Genomic DNA, 13,935 nt, shown 5'->3' on the forward strand with positions numbered 1-13,935 from the left:
TGCAGTTTGACATCTTCTCTGCAACTTAAAGAGTTACTTCTAAGCATGTGTGTGCATTTTTTTATATAATATTTTTATTTCTAAATTTTGATATTTTATTTTTCCCAATTACATTTAAAAACATATTTAACTTTCACTTATTTTTTAATTGTGAGATTCAAATTCTCTTGCACCATTCCACCCACTACCTTGATTTAGAAGGCCAGTAATCTGATACAGATTATGCATGTGTGAACTTGCAAAACATATTTCTATAAAGAATAACTTTAAAAATAAATTTTAAAAAATGGAATACTTTTAAAAAGAAATTAATAGTTATATCTATAAAGAAACAAGAAATAGTATCACACCAGATATGAAACATTATTTTTATTTCCCTTCTGTGGACTTTATCAAGTGATATAAATTTCTAGAACTGCAGGAATCAAAATTACTCACGAAAACTCAGAACAGTGCAAGATGTACATCACCTTTAGACTAGTACACTCTGATTCCTTACTGCATCTAAATATATACATAATTTTCATTGTGCAGATGTTCATAAGTACTTGTCATTTAACACTTTGTATACTTAGTTCTCTTTTGAAACCATGCTTCTTTTAATCCTCAAGTTCTGTCTTTATTATATCCTACATTACATTTTCTTTCTCTTTTTTTTCCTCCTCATTGGCCCATAATGTAATTACTGGCTCCAATGTGAAACTTACTTTGCTTGCACAGCTCCTTGTCTTCTTAAAGTGCACAGTTGTCTATGAATTCTGTCAGGCTATGCCATTTATGAATGTGGTTGTGATGGATGACAATATTGTGTTTATATCTTAAATGGAATTAGGAGGCATAGTCATTATAACGTTAGCATAATTGCAAATGATAACTGTTTAATAAACTCTCACTTTGAAAATAACTTTCAGCTTTCCCTCAGAAATTCTATCTCAGCAACGAATCATTAGGAAATCATTCCATACACAGATCTATTCAATTGATGCCATTCTTATTAAAACCTGCCCAACAATTTTATGTTAAAATATTTGCTACAAGTGGCAAAATCTACCTTCCTCCTGTGCTCTAAGAGATAACAAATATCACTGGTGGAAGAAAAGAGTTACTGTTTAATACAGTTTCTGGTTCCAATCTACTTTGCCTAGTGGTGATAGTGTAGTATCCATTCCTATTCTCCTTCCTTGGGTAAAAGAGGAAATTAAAAAAAGATACTAGTAGAAGCACTCTAAGTGTTGATTTAGGGGTTACAAATAAATCTTAGCAAATTTCCAAATATGGAGTCTGTGAATAATATGGACTGACAACATATATGTGTATGTATGCATGTATGTATTTGGCTATTCAAGGAAAACTAGTACCTTTGTTGTGAGGGCTGCTAAGCCCTTTTCAGAGCTGCCAACTCTCACCTTTCACTGATTGGTTTTAAGATGCTATAGCAGGCATAGAAGCCACACTCTAGTAAACCATTTTTTGACAGACAAGCTAAGTTGGATTGAGGATAACTAAAGGGTCTCAAACCCATCAGTGAGTTAGGGGGGTGTTTAGCCCAAGCATAAGACTGGCTGATGATAACAATTTGTTCCAAAGGCCATGAAGGATGTTAAAACCAGTGCTGAGGAGTGTTTAGAGTTTTGTGAAACATTGAAGATATCATCCAATGAATTCCAATCCAGCACCACTTATCTTGACTTTTGTCTTACTATTGGATTCCAGTGATTCTGGATGAGAGACTGAAACCAATGACTTTGTGCAACTTTGCCTCATTTAAATCCAATTTATGAGCAAGTCAAAAGATATCCCCCATGTCATTTTACTATTTTTACCTATCTCAAAGTACCATGGCAAGGGGTAAATAACAATGCAACAAGTGCTGATACATTGGGAGTTGTAGTCACAAACCTGCACACAGGCAGCGTAGGACATAGGATTGTCTTCTCACTGGACTGAAGCAGCAGTGGGATTGGGCAGCCCCTGTGTGTCTAAGAAGCATTTTTATAAGGACTGAATTGCTCACTTCCTCACATGAGGAAGGGACTAAAAAGTTACCTTAAAAATTGTCTTCTTTATCTAACCAACCCTGATCTCCTTACAGTGGTGGTAGGTAAGCTTTAAAAACACACAAAAACGTACCAAAGCTTTTATGAAGATGATTCTACTCACCTCTGGTACATGGAATGTGTGCACATTCATGGATAACACAAAATCTAATAAACCTGAAAGACAAATAGACCTTATTGTGAGAGAAAACATATATCACATCCAAATAACAACCCAGAGGTAATCAAGGCTGGCAAATGAATGTCATTTTACCCAAATTGGATCTGAATACACATTTTTCTGGAGTGGTTGCAGTAAAGCAGGACAGTGTGAAATTGCCATAGGTTTCACAATCAAAATTAATCTAATCAACAAGCTTGTATGCCTCCCAAAGGAGTGAACAACTGACTCATGACAATGTGATTGCTACTTGCAAGAAAGTACCATGCCACCATTATTGGTGTGTATTCTCCCACCATGATAAACCCTAATGAAGTCAAAGGAAAATTTTATGAAGACCTGAAGTCCTTCATCATCAATGTGCTAAAAGAAGACAAGCTTGTAATTCTGGGTGATTTTAGTGTCAGAAAAGGCACAGATCACTGGACATGGCAAGGAGTCCTTGGGAGAAATAAAGTCAGAAATAGTGAAAGCAATGGTCATTTACTGCTGAGTACTTGTACATCTCAAGACACTTTCATAACCAAAGTGATGGATGCATTCTCACAGCAAATATTCGCATTTAAGAGACTATGTTATAGTAAGGAGAAGAGACAGACAGGATGTGAGACTGACAAAGGCAATATGTGGCACAAAGTACTGGATTAGACCATAGATTTATTTTCTCCAAACTAAACATTCACTTTCAAGAAAAGCAGTGACTCCAAGACAATATGACTGTCAGAAGACTTTACTGTCAACAGGTTAAAGAACTCTTCCTTACATGAATAGTTTGTTGCTAATTTGGAGGGAAAACTGAGCCAATACATAGTTGGCAACTGGCTCAGAAAAGAAGTGAGCAACTTTCATAGATTTGATGTATAGTATTGCATATTCATGTGGAATAGAATACTCTTAAACATCATTTGATTTTATAAAAATGATGGGGAAATTCATAAGGTGCTAAATGAAAAAAAGAGAACTCCACAGAGTTTTCAAGCAGGATAGTTCATCTATCTCTAAGAGAAGAACATTTGACTCCATCCACAGTAAAGTGCAGGGGGATCTAAAAAGATGGAACAAAGATGGGGACTAAAGATAGGGACTTACCTGATCTCTCCCCCAATTCCCTCCAAATAACTTTAAAAAATGATTCTAAACAAATTCTAGAGCAGCAGAACCCCCCAAAAGATGGAGTGAAACAAATTTCCAGTCCATGATCACATGGGAGGTCAGCAGGAAAGGTCCGTTGCACCAGGGTGAGAGAGGAGTGCAGTCCAGAGCAGTATGCACCAGCATCCAGACCAGGCCCAAGAAAACCCAGAGCAGGCCTCAGGGTGGCTGAATCACTGACTCTAGTAGTGTTTTCCAGACTTCTCATCCCACAGATGCCAAAGACAACTTAGATGGTCAGCAGGAGAGATCTGTCACACCTGGGTGAAAGCAAAGCACAGTCCAGCACAGGACATGCCAACAAAGCCCCAGTCCCAGGAAACCAGGAGTGACCGAATCAGCAGCATAGACAATGGCAGCAGCAGTGACAGTGGATTCTCTTGGAGCTCTCAAACCACAGAAGGCAAAGGAGTCAAACAACTGGCCAGAAAGAGATCACAGGGATCTTTTTGTTAGCAATGAGGAAGAATTCTGTTGTTTTGCCAATACTTGGATCCAGGTCCCTGTCTTGGGTAGTAGTACTAGGGTAAGGAGGAACACTACCATAGCACAGTTTATGACCACAGTGGAGCGGGCCCCTTCTCACAGTTACAGGGAAAAAAGAGTGCCTGTGGTCAGTCAGAGACAACAGCACAGACAAGGAGAGTATTAAATGCCTATCTTTAGATCATACCACCTAGCAAGAACTAAAAATTTACAGGTCCTTAGAAGCATCTCTGAAAAAAAGTTGCATAAAACCCATGAAGTTTTGGACCATTGCTCTCCATCCTAGAAGCAAAGCCCTACTTTAATAAGAGTTGAAAGTCAAATAATAGACTGGAAAAATAAGAAAACAATGGGAAAAATCCTCTAACTATTGAAAGTTAATATGGTGACAAGGAAGAAGACAACATTGAAACTCTTACATCCAAGGCCTCCAAGAAAAGTAAGAATTGGTCTTAGGCCATGGAAGAACTTAAAAAGGATTTTGAAAATCAAATAAGAGAGTAGAAGAAAAATTGGGAAGAGAAATGAGAGGGAGATACAAGAAAATCATGAAAAACATATCAACAACTTGGTAAAAGAGGCAAAAAATACTGAAGAAAATAACAACTTAAAAAAACAAATTTGGCCAAATTGTAAAATAGGTCCAAAAATCCAATGAGGAGAAGAATACCTTAAAGGGCAGATTGGCCAAATGGAAAAGAAGTCCAAAAGATCGCTGAAGAAAGTATTTCCTTAAAAATTAGAATGGAGCAAATGGAAGCTTGTGCCTTTGTGAGAAATCATGAAACAATAAAACAAAACAAAAGGAATGAAAAAAGTAAAAGGAAATGTGAAAGATCTCATTGGGAAAAAACTGACCTAGAAAATAGATCCAGGAAAGGTAATTTTCAAATTATTGAACTACCTGAAAGCCATGATCAGAAAAAGACCCTAGACATCATCTTTCAAGAAATTATCCAGGAAAATTTCTTTGATATTTGAGAACCAGAGGATAAAATAGAAATTGAAAGAACCCATTGATCACCTCCTGAAAGAGATGCCAAAATTAAAACTGCCAGGAATATTATATCCATATTGCATTGGCCCCATGTCAAAGGTAAAATTTTGCAAGCAGTAAGAAAGAAACAAATTAAATATGGTGAAACTGCAGTCAGGATAACATAAAATGTAATGTATCCTATATTAAAGATTCAGAGGGCTTTGAATATGGTGTTCCGTGAGGAGTACTGATATTCCAAAGGGCAAAAGGGCAAAATTACAGTCAAGCATCACCTATCTAGGAATACTGAGTGTAATCCTTCAGAGAGGGAAGTGGATATTCATGGATTTAGATATGTTTCAAGCATTCTTGATGATAAGTCCAGAGTTGAATAGAAAATCTGACTTTGAAATACAAGACTCATGAGAGATGCATAAAAAGTTAAACTGAAAAAGGAAATCTTATGGGACTTCATAAGGTTAAACTATTTACATTCTTACATGGGATGATGATATTTGTATTTTACTGTTTTGTACTACATGTACAAAAATATTTAATACAAGTCTTTTCTGGGGATAAAATAGTAGAATTTTAGGGGAAGCCCATCAATTGGGGAATGGCTAAACAAGCTGTGGTATATGATTATGATGGAGTACTATTGTAGTATAAAAAATGATAAACAGGATGTTCTCAGAAAAACCTGGAAAGATTTGCATGGGCCAATGCAAAGTGAAATGTACTGTGCACAAAGTAAGAGCAATATTTTGTAAGATGATTAGCTGTGAATGACTTCACTATTCCCAGCAAAACAGCAATCCAAAACAATTCTGAGGGACTTATGATTAAAAATGCTATCCATTCTCAGAGAAAGAACTGGAAGTGTCTGAAAACAGATTGAACCATGCCTTTGTTTAACTTTATATTTTTTGAGTTCTTTTTATTTATGTTTTTTTCAGAACATGACTATTATGGATGTGTTTTACATGAGCACACATGTATAATCTAGGTTTTATTGCTTGCCTTCTGAGTGAGAGGGTAGAGAGAGAATTTGAAGCTTGAAGTTTTAGAAATGAATGTTAAAATTTGCTTTTATAAGTGGGAAATTAAAAATAACTACAGAGGGAAAGACGTCTATGCTGTTCATGTGTCTGGGTAATATTTGTCACTCACTCATAAGTTTTTAGGAAATTTGTAACTGAACAACATATTTCAGGTAAGTAGATCACTGATAGTGGTGCTATCTCTGACTAGAATGCTCGACGTTCCCCAAATGAAAGAGCTATAAACTGCCTAAGAAATTGTGGCATTAATGTAACGCATAAAGCAAGGCAGATTACCAAAGAAGATGCCATGCCCTTTGTATACTATGTATGGATAAAATCAATTTGAGAGAGTTGAATAGAAAAGTTAATCAAGTTAAAAACTGCAAAAGCTAAAATTGAACTTCTTGGAAGCTATGATCCACAACAATAACTTATTATTGAAGATCCATATTATGGAAATAACTCTGACTTTGAGACTGTATATGAGCAATGTGTGTGGTGCTGCAAAGCACTTTTGGAAAAATCTCATTGAAGCTCACACTCGCTGTTATAGGACAATAGTGATTGACATCAACTTAGAATTATGTATGTGTATCAGTTGATGTGTTATTAAAGAGTAATAATGTACTACATTTGGAGACCACCACTGGTTCTTCAAGTCATTTAATGTCCACATATATTAAAATTCTAAAAGGTAATGAAAATAAGTCATTACTTCTGAAGCAAGAATATTTGATTAAATCAATTATAATTATCAAACTTGCTGGGCTTACCAGTTTATGCCTCAGATTTTAAAAATGAACTAGATAATGGAACAAACTCAAATTTGCATATGAAAACTAAGAAAACTAAATAACACAGTCATTTGTTAAAAATATTTGATAGAGTTTTACTTTAAGACAGCTTCATTTATGTTTAATTGGGATTTTTAATAGGTAAGGAAAACATTTACCTTAATATCCCACAAGATGAAAAAATTACTGAAATCATTGTGAAGAGTTAAAGAAAAAGGTATTTTAGTGTTTTAGTAGTTGTTTGTTGGTAGAGAAACTGAAGAATGGAGAAAATAAATTTATTCAAGGTCACAAAACTGGTCAGTGACAAAGGTAATACTTAAACTCAGATCTTCTGGTTTTGAATCAAGATATTATGAATCCAGCTTCTGGGTTCCTTTCACTGCATTATAGTTGCTCCTAGTACGTAATCAAGATACCTTAATGGCTTCAGAAAAGAGGTTAGAATGTAATAAAAGCAAAGCTGACATTATTAAGGTAATAAAAATAATATTCATTACTAACATGAATTAACTTATAAATAATTATTATATGTTACATAGTGCTTATTATGTGCCAGGCAATATGCTAAATGCTTTGCAATTACTATCTCCTCATATGATCCTCACAACATACCTAGGAAGTAGGTTCTATTATTATTATTTCCATTTAAAGATGAGGAAACTGAAACAGGTAGAGGTCAAGTACCTTCCCAGGACCACATAACTACTAAGTAGCAGAACTCATAGTCTAACCTAAGTCAATAAACATTTACTAAGTGCTTACTATGTGTCAGGCACTGTGTTAAGCAGTGAGGATACAAAGAAAGACAAAAGACAGTCCTTGCTCTCAAGGAACTCATGGTTTAATTAAGAGGAGAAAACATGAAAAACAACCATGTACTAAGAAGATCTATACAGAATAAATGGGAAATAATCAATAGAAGTTAGGCACAACATTAAGGGGAATCAGGAAAAGCTTCTCATAGAAGATATGATTTCAGCTGAGACTTGAAGGAAGAGAGGGAAGTCAGAAGGAAGAAATGAGAATATTCTAAGTGTGAGGAACAACCAGGGAAATGTCTAGAATCTGGAGATGGAGGTTCTTGTGAGAGGAAAAGCAAGGAGGCCAGTGTTATTGCTGTGAAGAACATAAGTGGTGAGGAGGAATACATACTAGAAAATTGTAAAGGTAAGAGGGAGACAAAGGGGCTAAGTTGTAAAGGTCTTTGAATGACACAGATGATTTGATGTTGAATCTTGGAGCTGATTGGAAACCACTGGAGTTTAATGAATAATTAAAGGGAGAAATGTGGTCATATTTATGCTTTAGGGATGATTAATTTGACTATTGAGTTTATAATGAGTTGGAGTAAAGAGAGACTTGAGGCAGTTATACCTATCATCAGACTATGGCTATAATTCAGGGGTGAAGTGATGATGGCCAGTATTAGAGTGGTGGCAGTGTTGGAGGAAAGAAGAAGGAGGTGTATACTAGACAATATGTATATATTTGATATGAACATGCTGTGTAAGCAGAAGTTTAGGTTTCTTTTCCCTTATAATCAATTCTATGATGCCAGAAACATGCAAGAAAGAGGTTGTAATCATTCTAGTTTACTTTGGTTTTATCTTAGGGAAGCAGAAATAATATCCTTAATATATGCCCAAACATTGTAATCTAATATTTTCACTCTAATATCCTTGTGATCTGATAAAAGTATGGCACTATCAGAAAGCTGAATAATGGAATAGAATTACTCCTTTCTCTCTAAAACACACTGTTCTGAGGTATCTTAAAATGTTTATAAAACTGTCTTTCTTTTATTTACTCAAAAGAATTGAGTTGCATTCTATTGCATCTATCTCTGCATGTCTAAACCCTAAAGTCTAGGAAAATAAAGTTTTAACACGAAGAAAGAAAATCTGCAGTATTTGGCAACAGTGCAGATATAGAGTTGAAAGAGACTTAGCAGTCGAGGATAGTTAGTAGAGAAATTCAGATGGGAGTGCATTTTTTATCTCTGGGGGGAAGAAATATAAGGAGCTTAATTTTGGATATGTGAAATTTCAGTTGCTTTTGGAACATCCTTTTTGATATATTTTAGAAGATATTTTATTGTTATTTTAAAAGATATTTTATTATTTTTAATTTATCCATCATTGTATCATGTATTTATTTATTATATTATTGTCTTCATTCTAGATATTTGGAAGATAGTAGCCTAGAGTGTTTTGGAAAATAAAGGTTAGGACTGAATGAGTGGATCTGAGAACCACCAACATAGAAACAATAATTAAATCCTTGGAAGTTGATGAAATCACTGAGTGAAAATGTAAATAGGGAGAAAAGAAGAGGGCCCAGGACAGAGCTCTGGGGAACAGCCACCTTTAGAAAGCAGGACCTACTAATCTGAATCCAAATCAACACAATTTCAACTGCATCATAATTAAGAAAATAAAACTTATAAACAAGATCAGACTCTAATAAATTTAATAAGTTATTAAAAAAAAGAATGGTGCTAAAAATGCTTAATGTTGATATAAGGGGATAGCTTAGATGTCCTCATGTTTTCCAGGAAAAGAAAAGAAGTATTTGTGAACTATAAAGTTGACAACTTTTGAGGAAAAAAAGTTCTTTGAGGTAAGAAGTAAAACATTTTTTCTTTATTCTTTATAATTTACATACAAAAGTTAATACATAGCTATATTTGAATGACACTGAATTCTTTCCTAGGGAATTGGGAATTTGACATATTGTGATTAATATATCAATGGCCTATGATTTCATCACAGTGTACTTCCTTCACTGATTTGGATGACATCCCCTCCCCTCATCTTACCTTGTCTTAGTCTAGTTTTTATGACTGTCTATTTCACCCTTGCTCCTAACAAAGTAAAATCACCTATCAGTCTTTCTGGTAAGGCTAAATTATGCTACCTGACTCTCACTCCCACTCTATTCTGTGTAAACTGGAATACTTGTTGCTCTTTGTACATTTGTCCTTCATGGAATGCTCTTCACATTAACTAACCCCTTGGCTTCCTTTGAGGCTTATATCAACTATTGACATCTACGAGAGACTCTTCTTTATCTTCCCCAATGTCTTTCCCACAAGCCTTCCCCTACCTCAAATGCCCCGAAAGTGACTTGATAGAGTGCCCTGCTTGTCTATCGACATGTCGTTTTCTACAAGACTTTAAGCTCCTTGAGTTCAAGGATGATATTTTGTCTTTATATTCCCATCACCTAGTATAATATCTAGCACATATAACGGGCTTAATAAATTCTTAATGAATCATTTTGAATTCATTTAATTGGTTTGTTAGAAAAGAACATGAGGACAGTCTTTCTAACTAAATAGGAATTACATTTACTACTGCTTTGTTTTGTTGTTTTCATAGACAAACTTCAACAATTCAAGACCAACTCCATGTGGTGACAAGACATTGAGAGCAATATTAAGAGAAAGACAGGTAATCCAAAAGTAATTCAGATTTTGAATAATAGTAATTCACGTTTACATTACACTTGTACTTAATACTATCTTGTGAAGCATGTAATAAAGTATCGTTAACCCCATGTTAGAGATAAGGATACTGAGACTCAAAAACATGACTTGCCAAATGTCACACAGCCAACAATCAGTGTTCAAATAAAAGTCTTGTCACTCCAAGATCTATGTCATTTCCACTATACTGAAATTAGGCAGTGTCTGATATTTGATAATTTAAACAAACTAATAAAGTTTACCATGAATCTTCTGCATCACTGACGAATATTTGGAAAGTTATAGTGCTTCTGCTGACTGCACTTGCAATATACACATGATGCCATCAGGTAGTGGTAGAGAGCTATAGCTGAATCAGTGATATAGCATGGCTATTCTTTACTTTTTCTCAATAAAATAGATTTATTATTATTAAAACAACTGAAAAAAGTAAACAAATATTAGATGCAACCAGTCTCCAAATTATAAACGTGCTGTTCCATGTGATTAGTCTTGAATTACTTGTATGAACTTGAAGTATATTTTCCCATAGAAATAACATTAAAATCTGATGGCTGGGTTCCCAGGAAAGTCTTCATAAATCAAGAGAGGCTCAATTGCCTATTTTTGTTAAGGCATGAGAAAAGTGTCTCCTGGCTTCTATTTGTTCTTATGTAGTGGATAATAAACAGAGCCTACCTGTGATAAAATTTGTAGATCTTCAATTTTCTTTTTACCTAGGATTTTAATTTTTATATTCTTTCCTTTTTGTGACTCTCCCTTCATCTATCTCAGGGACCCAATTTAAGACCCAAACTAAGGGTAAGAAAGGGAAGTAGTGACAAAAAGCAAAAAAGTGGGAACAAGAAGGGATACATTTGTTTCATACTTTTTGTACAAATTCTCATATTTTAATGTAATAAAATTTAGTTCTTTATGGCATGTAAGCATTTCTATTTTAATATTAAGATATGTGTTACATTGAAATCCTAAAGTTTTCAATAGAATACAAAATTGTAAAGGTCACTATTTGCAAAGCCCTTTTTAATGTTCTCCTTCTGTCTTCTAAACAGATAAAGATTTTATAGTTGTACCCCCATAAAAACATGGTTAAACATCTGTTAGTCATTTAAATTGGTCGAACTATCTGTGCAGTATAGTGAACAATGCCCTAGATAATAAAACCAGAATTCAAACCCTGTCTCTGTTTACTTATTGCTGATGTGATTGTGAGCAAATTATTTTGCTTCTTTGGGTGTCACTTGCCCAGTATTTAAAATGAAAGGCTGATACTTGGTGAATTCTCAGGTATATCCCTATTAGCTTTGAATCTTAGAAAGGACTGATTACAACAAAATAGAAACTCATTTCTATTAAAATATTATCTCCATAAAACACTTGCATCTTAAACTTGTTCATTCTTAATTGTGGAAAGAAAGACTATTTTTCCTCTTTATATTCAGGAATTTCAGGCTATAGACTTTGAAGGGAAATGAGAGGAAGAAACTATATGAAATTAGGCATACCATGGCTAAATCTGAAAGTTTAGTTCTTTACAGATATACTGTGATCTTTTTCTCCCAAATTGAGGAGAATATGTCTTTCGCTGCTACAGGCAAGATTACCTGTGAAAGCTAGCTGGTCTGAAGCAAATCAGTGTTTAATCTTACTACTTGCCAGAGGAGAAGTCAAAGTTATATTGTCACAAGCTTCTTTCCAATCATGTTATCTACTCTACCACAGTTCAGGTTGTTAGCTCCTACCCAATACGCCCTGAACAAAAGAAAATTGCCTCAGATGATACCATAAAGTATTCAGGTTTTACTAAGCTTCAATTCAACACAGTCCAGCTTTCACAGTGTTGCTCATAACACAACATCCTCAGACCAGTGATGCATTTCCCAGAGCAGTAGCTCACAAAATGTGATCTGGGAATCCCTGGGGGTTCTTGAAAGATTTTCAAAGGCTTATTGACGAGGTACTAGATGTAGATAAGCATGGGGTTTTTATACACATACCAATGCACCCCTCCATGTATGTATGTATGTATGTATACATATAACATACACACATATGTATATATGTGTGTATGTGTATGTACATATATACATAAAAATATCTGTATACACACATATATATACATATATATACATATATATAAATATATATAGTCATAACAATATTGAGATGTTTAGAGTTCAATAAGGTAAATATCATGGTTATATAGTTATAACTCATATAAAAATTCTTTGGGAGATTCTCAATAATTTTAAAATTTAAAAAAAAAATCCTGAGAACAAGAAAGTTGAGAAACGCTGCTCTAGGGAAATACAAATGTGAAAACCTCGTGATACATTCCTAGGATGAGGCAGATAGCAGAATACACTGACACAGACATAGAAACATCAAACGACCCCAGACCACTACCTCTGAATTGGTTCACTGTAACAAACAGCCCCGACTTTCCCTCTCTCTTCTCAGTTTCATAAGCTCTGTGCCTCACTTAACGAATAACAAATTAAGGCCCAGGGAAGTAAAGCAATTTGCCTAAGGTCAGAAAGAAAGTATATAAATACAAGTCCTCTGACACCAGGTTGAGATCTCTGCACAGTACCAAAGGTTCATTAAAAAAAAGAAAGAAAATATCAGAAATGTTCTACTGTTCCTAGTTGCTTAAACAAACTGACTATTTAATATCTGGTGAGAAATGCTGGTGCAGTGACTTTACCTGATTCATTCCTGACCTTGCAATTCAGGAATATGATACTTTCTCTGTTATACTACTGCCTATAGTAGACTGAACTATATCTTTTAGATTTAGCACAGGAATTTTCATGTAGAAAATGCTTAATAAGTATTTTTGTGAATCTCAATTAAGAATGGAATTTGCCCTCCCATGTTCTAGAACTCCCTTTATAATTCTAACGCAAAAACAATCCACTCAATACTAACCCAACTTGTGTTGATCTCTTCCTCTCCCCATACCACATCAGCAGTCCCTCACCTTGACTTTACCAGGTGTATATTTTACATATTCTGTCATTTTTAATTATTTTGCTTAGTATTCAATGCTTTCCCCATAATAATGAATATCTTGTATGTTTTTCTCTGTAATGTGTCCTGCTTAAACAATTTTTGACAAAGTTTGTCACAATCATGTCCCCTCCTCATTAATAGAGACATCATAACACTATTCCAGCTGCATTTTGTATTAGAAATAGAAATTTATAGTTTCCAGGGAACCCAGACAACATATTTACTGCTTAACTGGTTAGTTGCTAGAATTGATTAGCACAAGGTAGCAACTGCACTTAATGCAAGGAATACTGTACAGAATATGGATGACTATGGAAAATAAATAATATTGTTGCAGAAATTCATTTTTTAAAATGTCCTTAGTCTCTACAAGCTAGGAAAAATACATTATTTTCTTCCTTTATATGAGTCCACTCTCAAAGATATTTGCTTGACTTTGAAAATGTATTTGTGTCTTTACTATGAATAATACATCTCTTCTTCCCACTTTCCCCATCCATAAATGTGCTCCCTTTCCCCCAACAAAGAAAGATACTTTTTTGACTTATTAGTGAAGATGAGTAATTCCTTGCTAAGACAGAGGAATAAATGTCAATGTAGCACATCACTGGAGATACTCTACCAACTCCCAACTTGTAGCAGCATACTGTACCCAGAGGGTGGCTAATACATCCTCCAGCTTTTCTTTGGATAGCCCTGAGAGGTTGGTTGTGTATGTATGTGTGTATTTCCAATGTTATTGCTCAAAAGTCTTCATCA

The 13,935-nt window shown here is 34.7% G+C and overlaps 1 pseudogene; it reads left to right on the plus strand.

The window, feature by feature from the left end:
* Positions 1–5,450: 5,450 nt before the first annotated feature.
* LOC140498333 (low molecular weight phosphotyrosine protein phosphatase-like) lies at positions 5,451–6,409 on the plus strand (annotated as a pseudogene).
* Positions 6,410–13,935: the final 7,526 nt, after the last annotated feature.

Source organism: Notamacropus eugenii, chromosome 4 (genome assembly GCF_028372415.1).
Source record: "Notamacropus eugenii isolate mMacEug1 chromosome 4, mMacEug1.pri_v2, whole genome shotgun sequence".
Taxonomy (NCBI): domain Eukaryota; kingdom Metazoa; phylum Chordata; class Mammalia; order Diprotodontia; family Macropodidae; genus Notamacropus; species Notamacropus eugenii.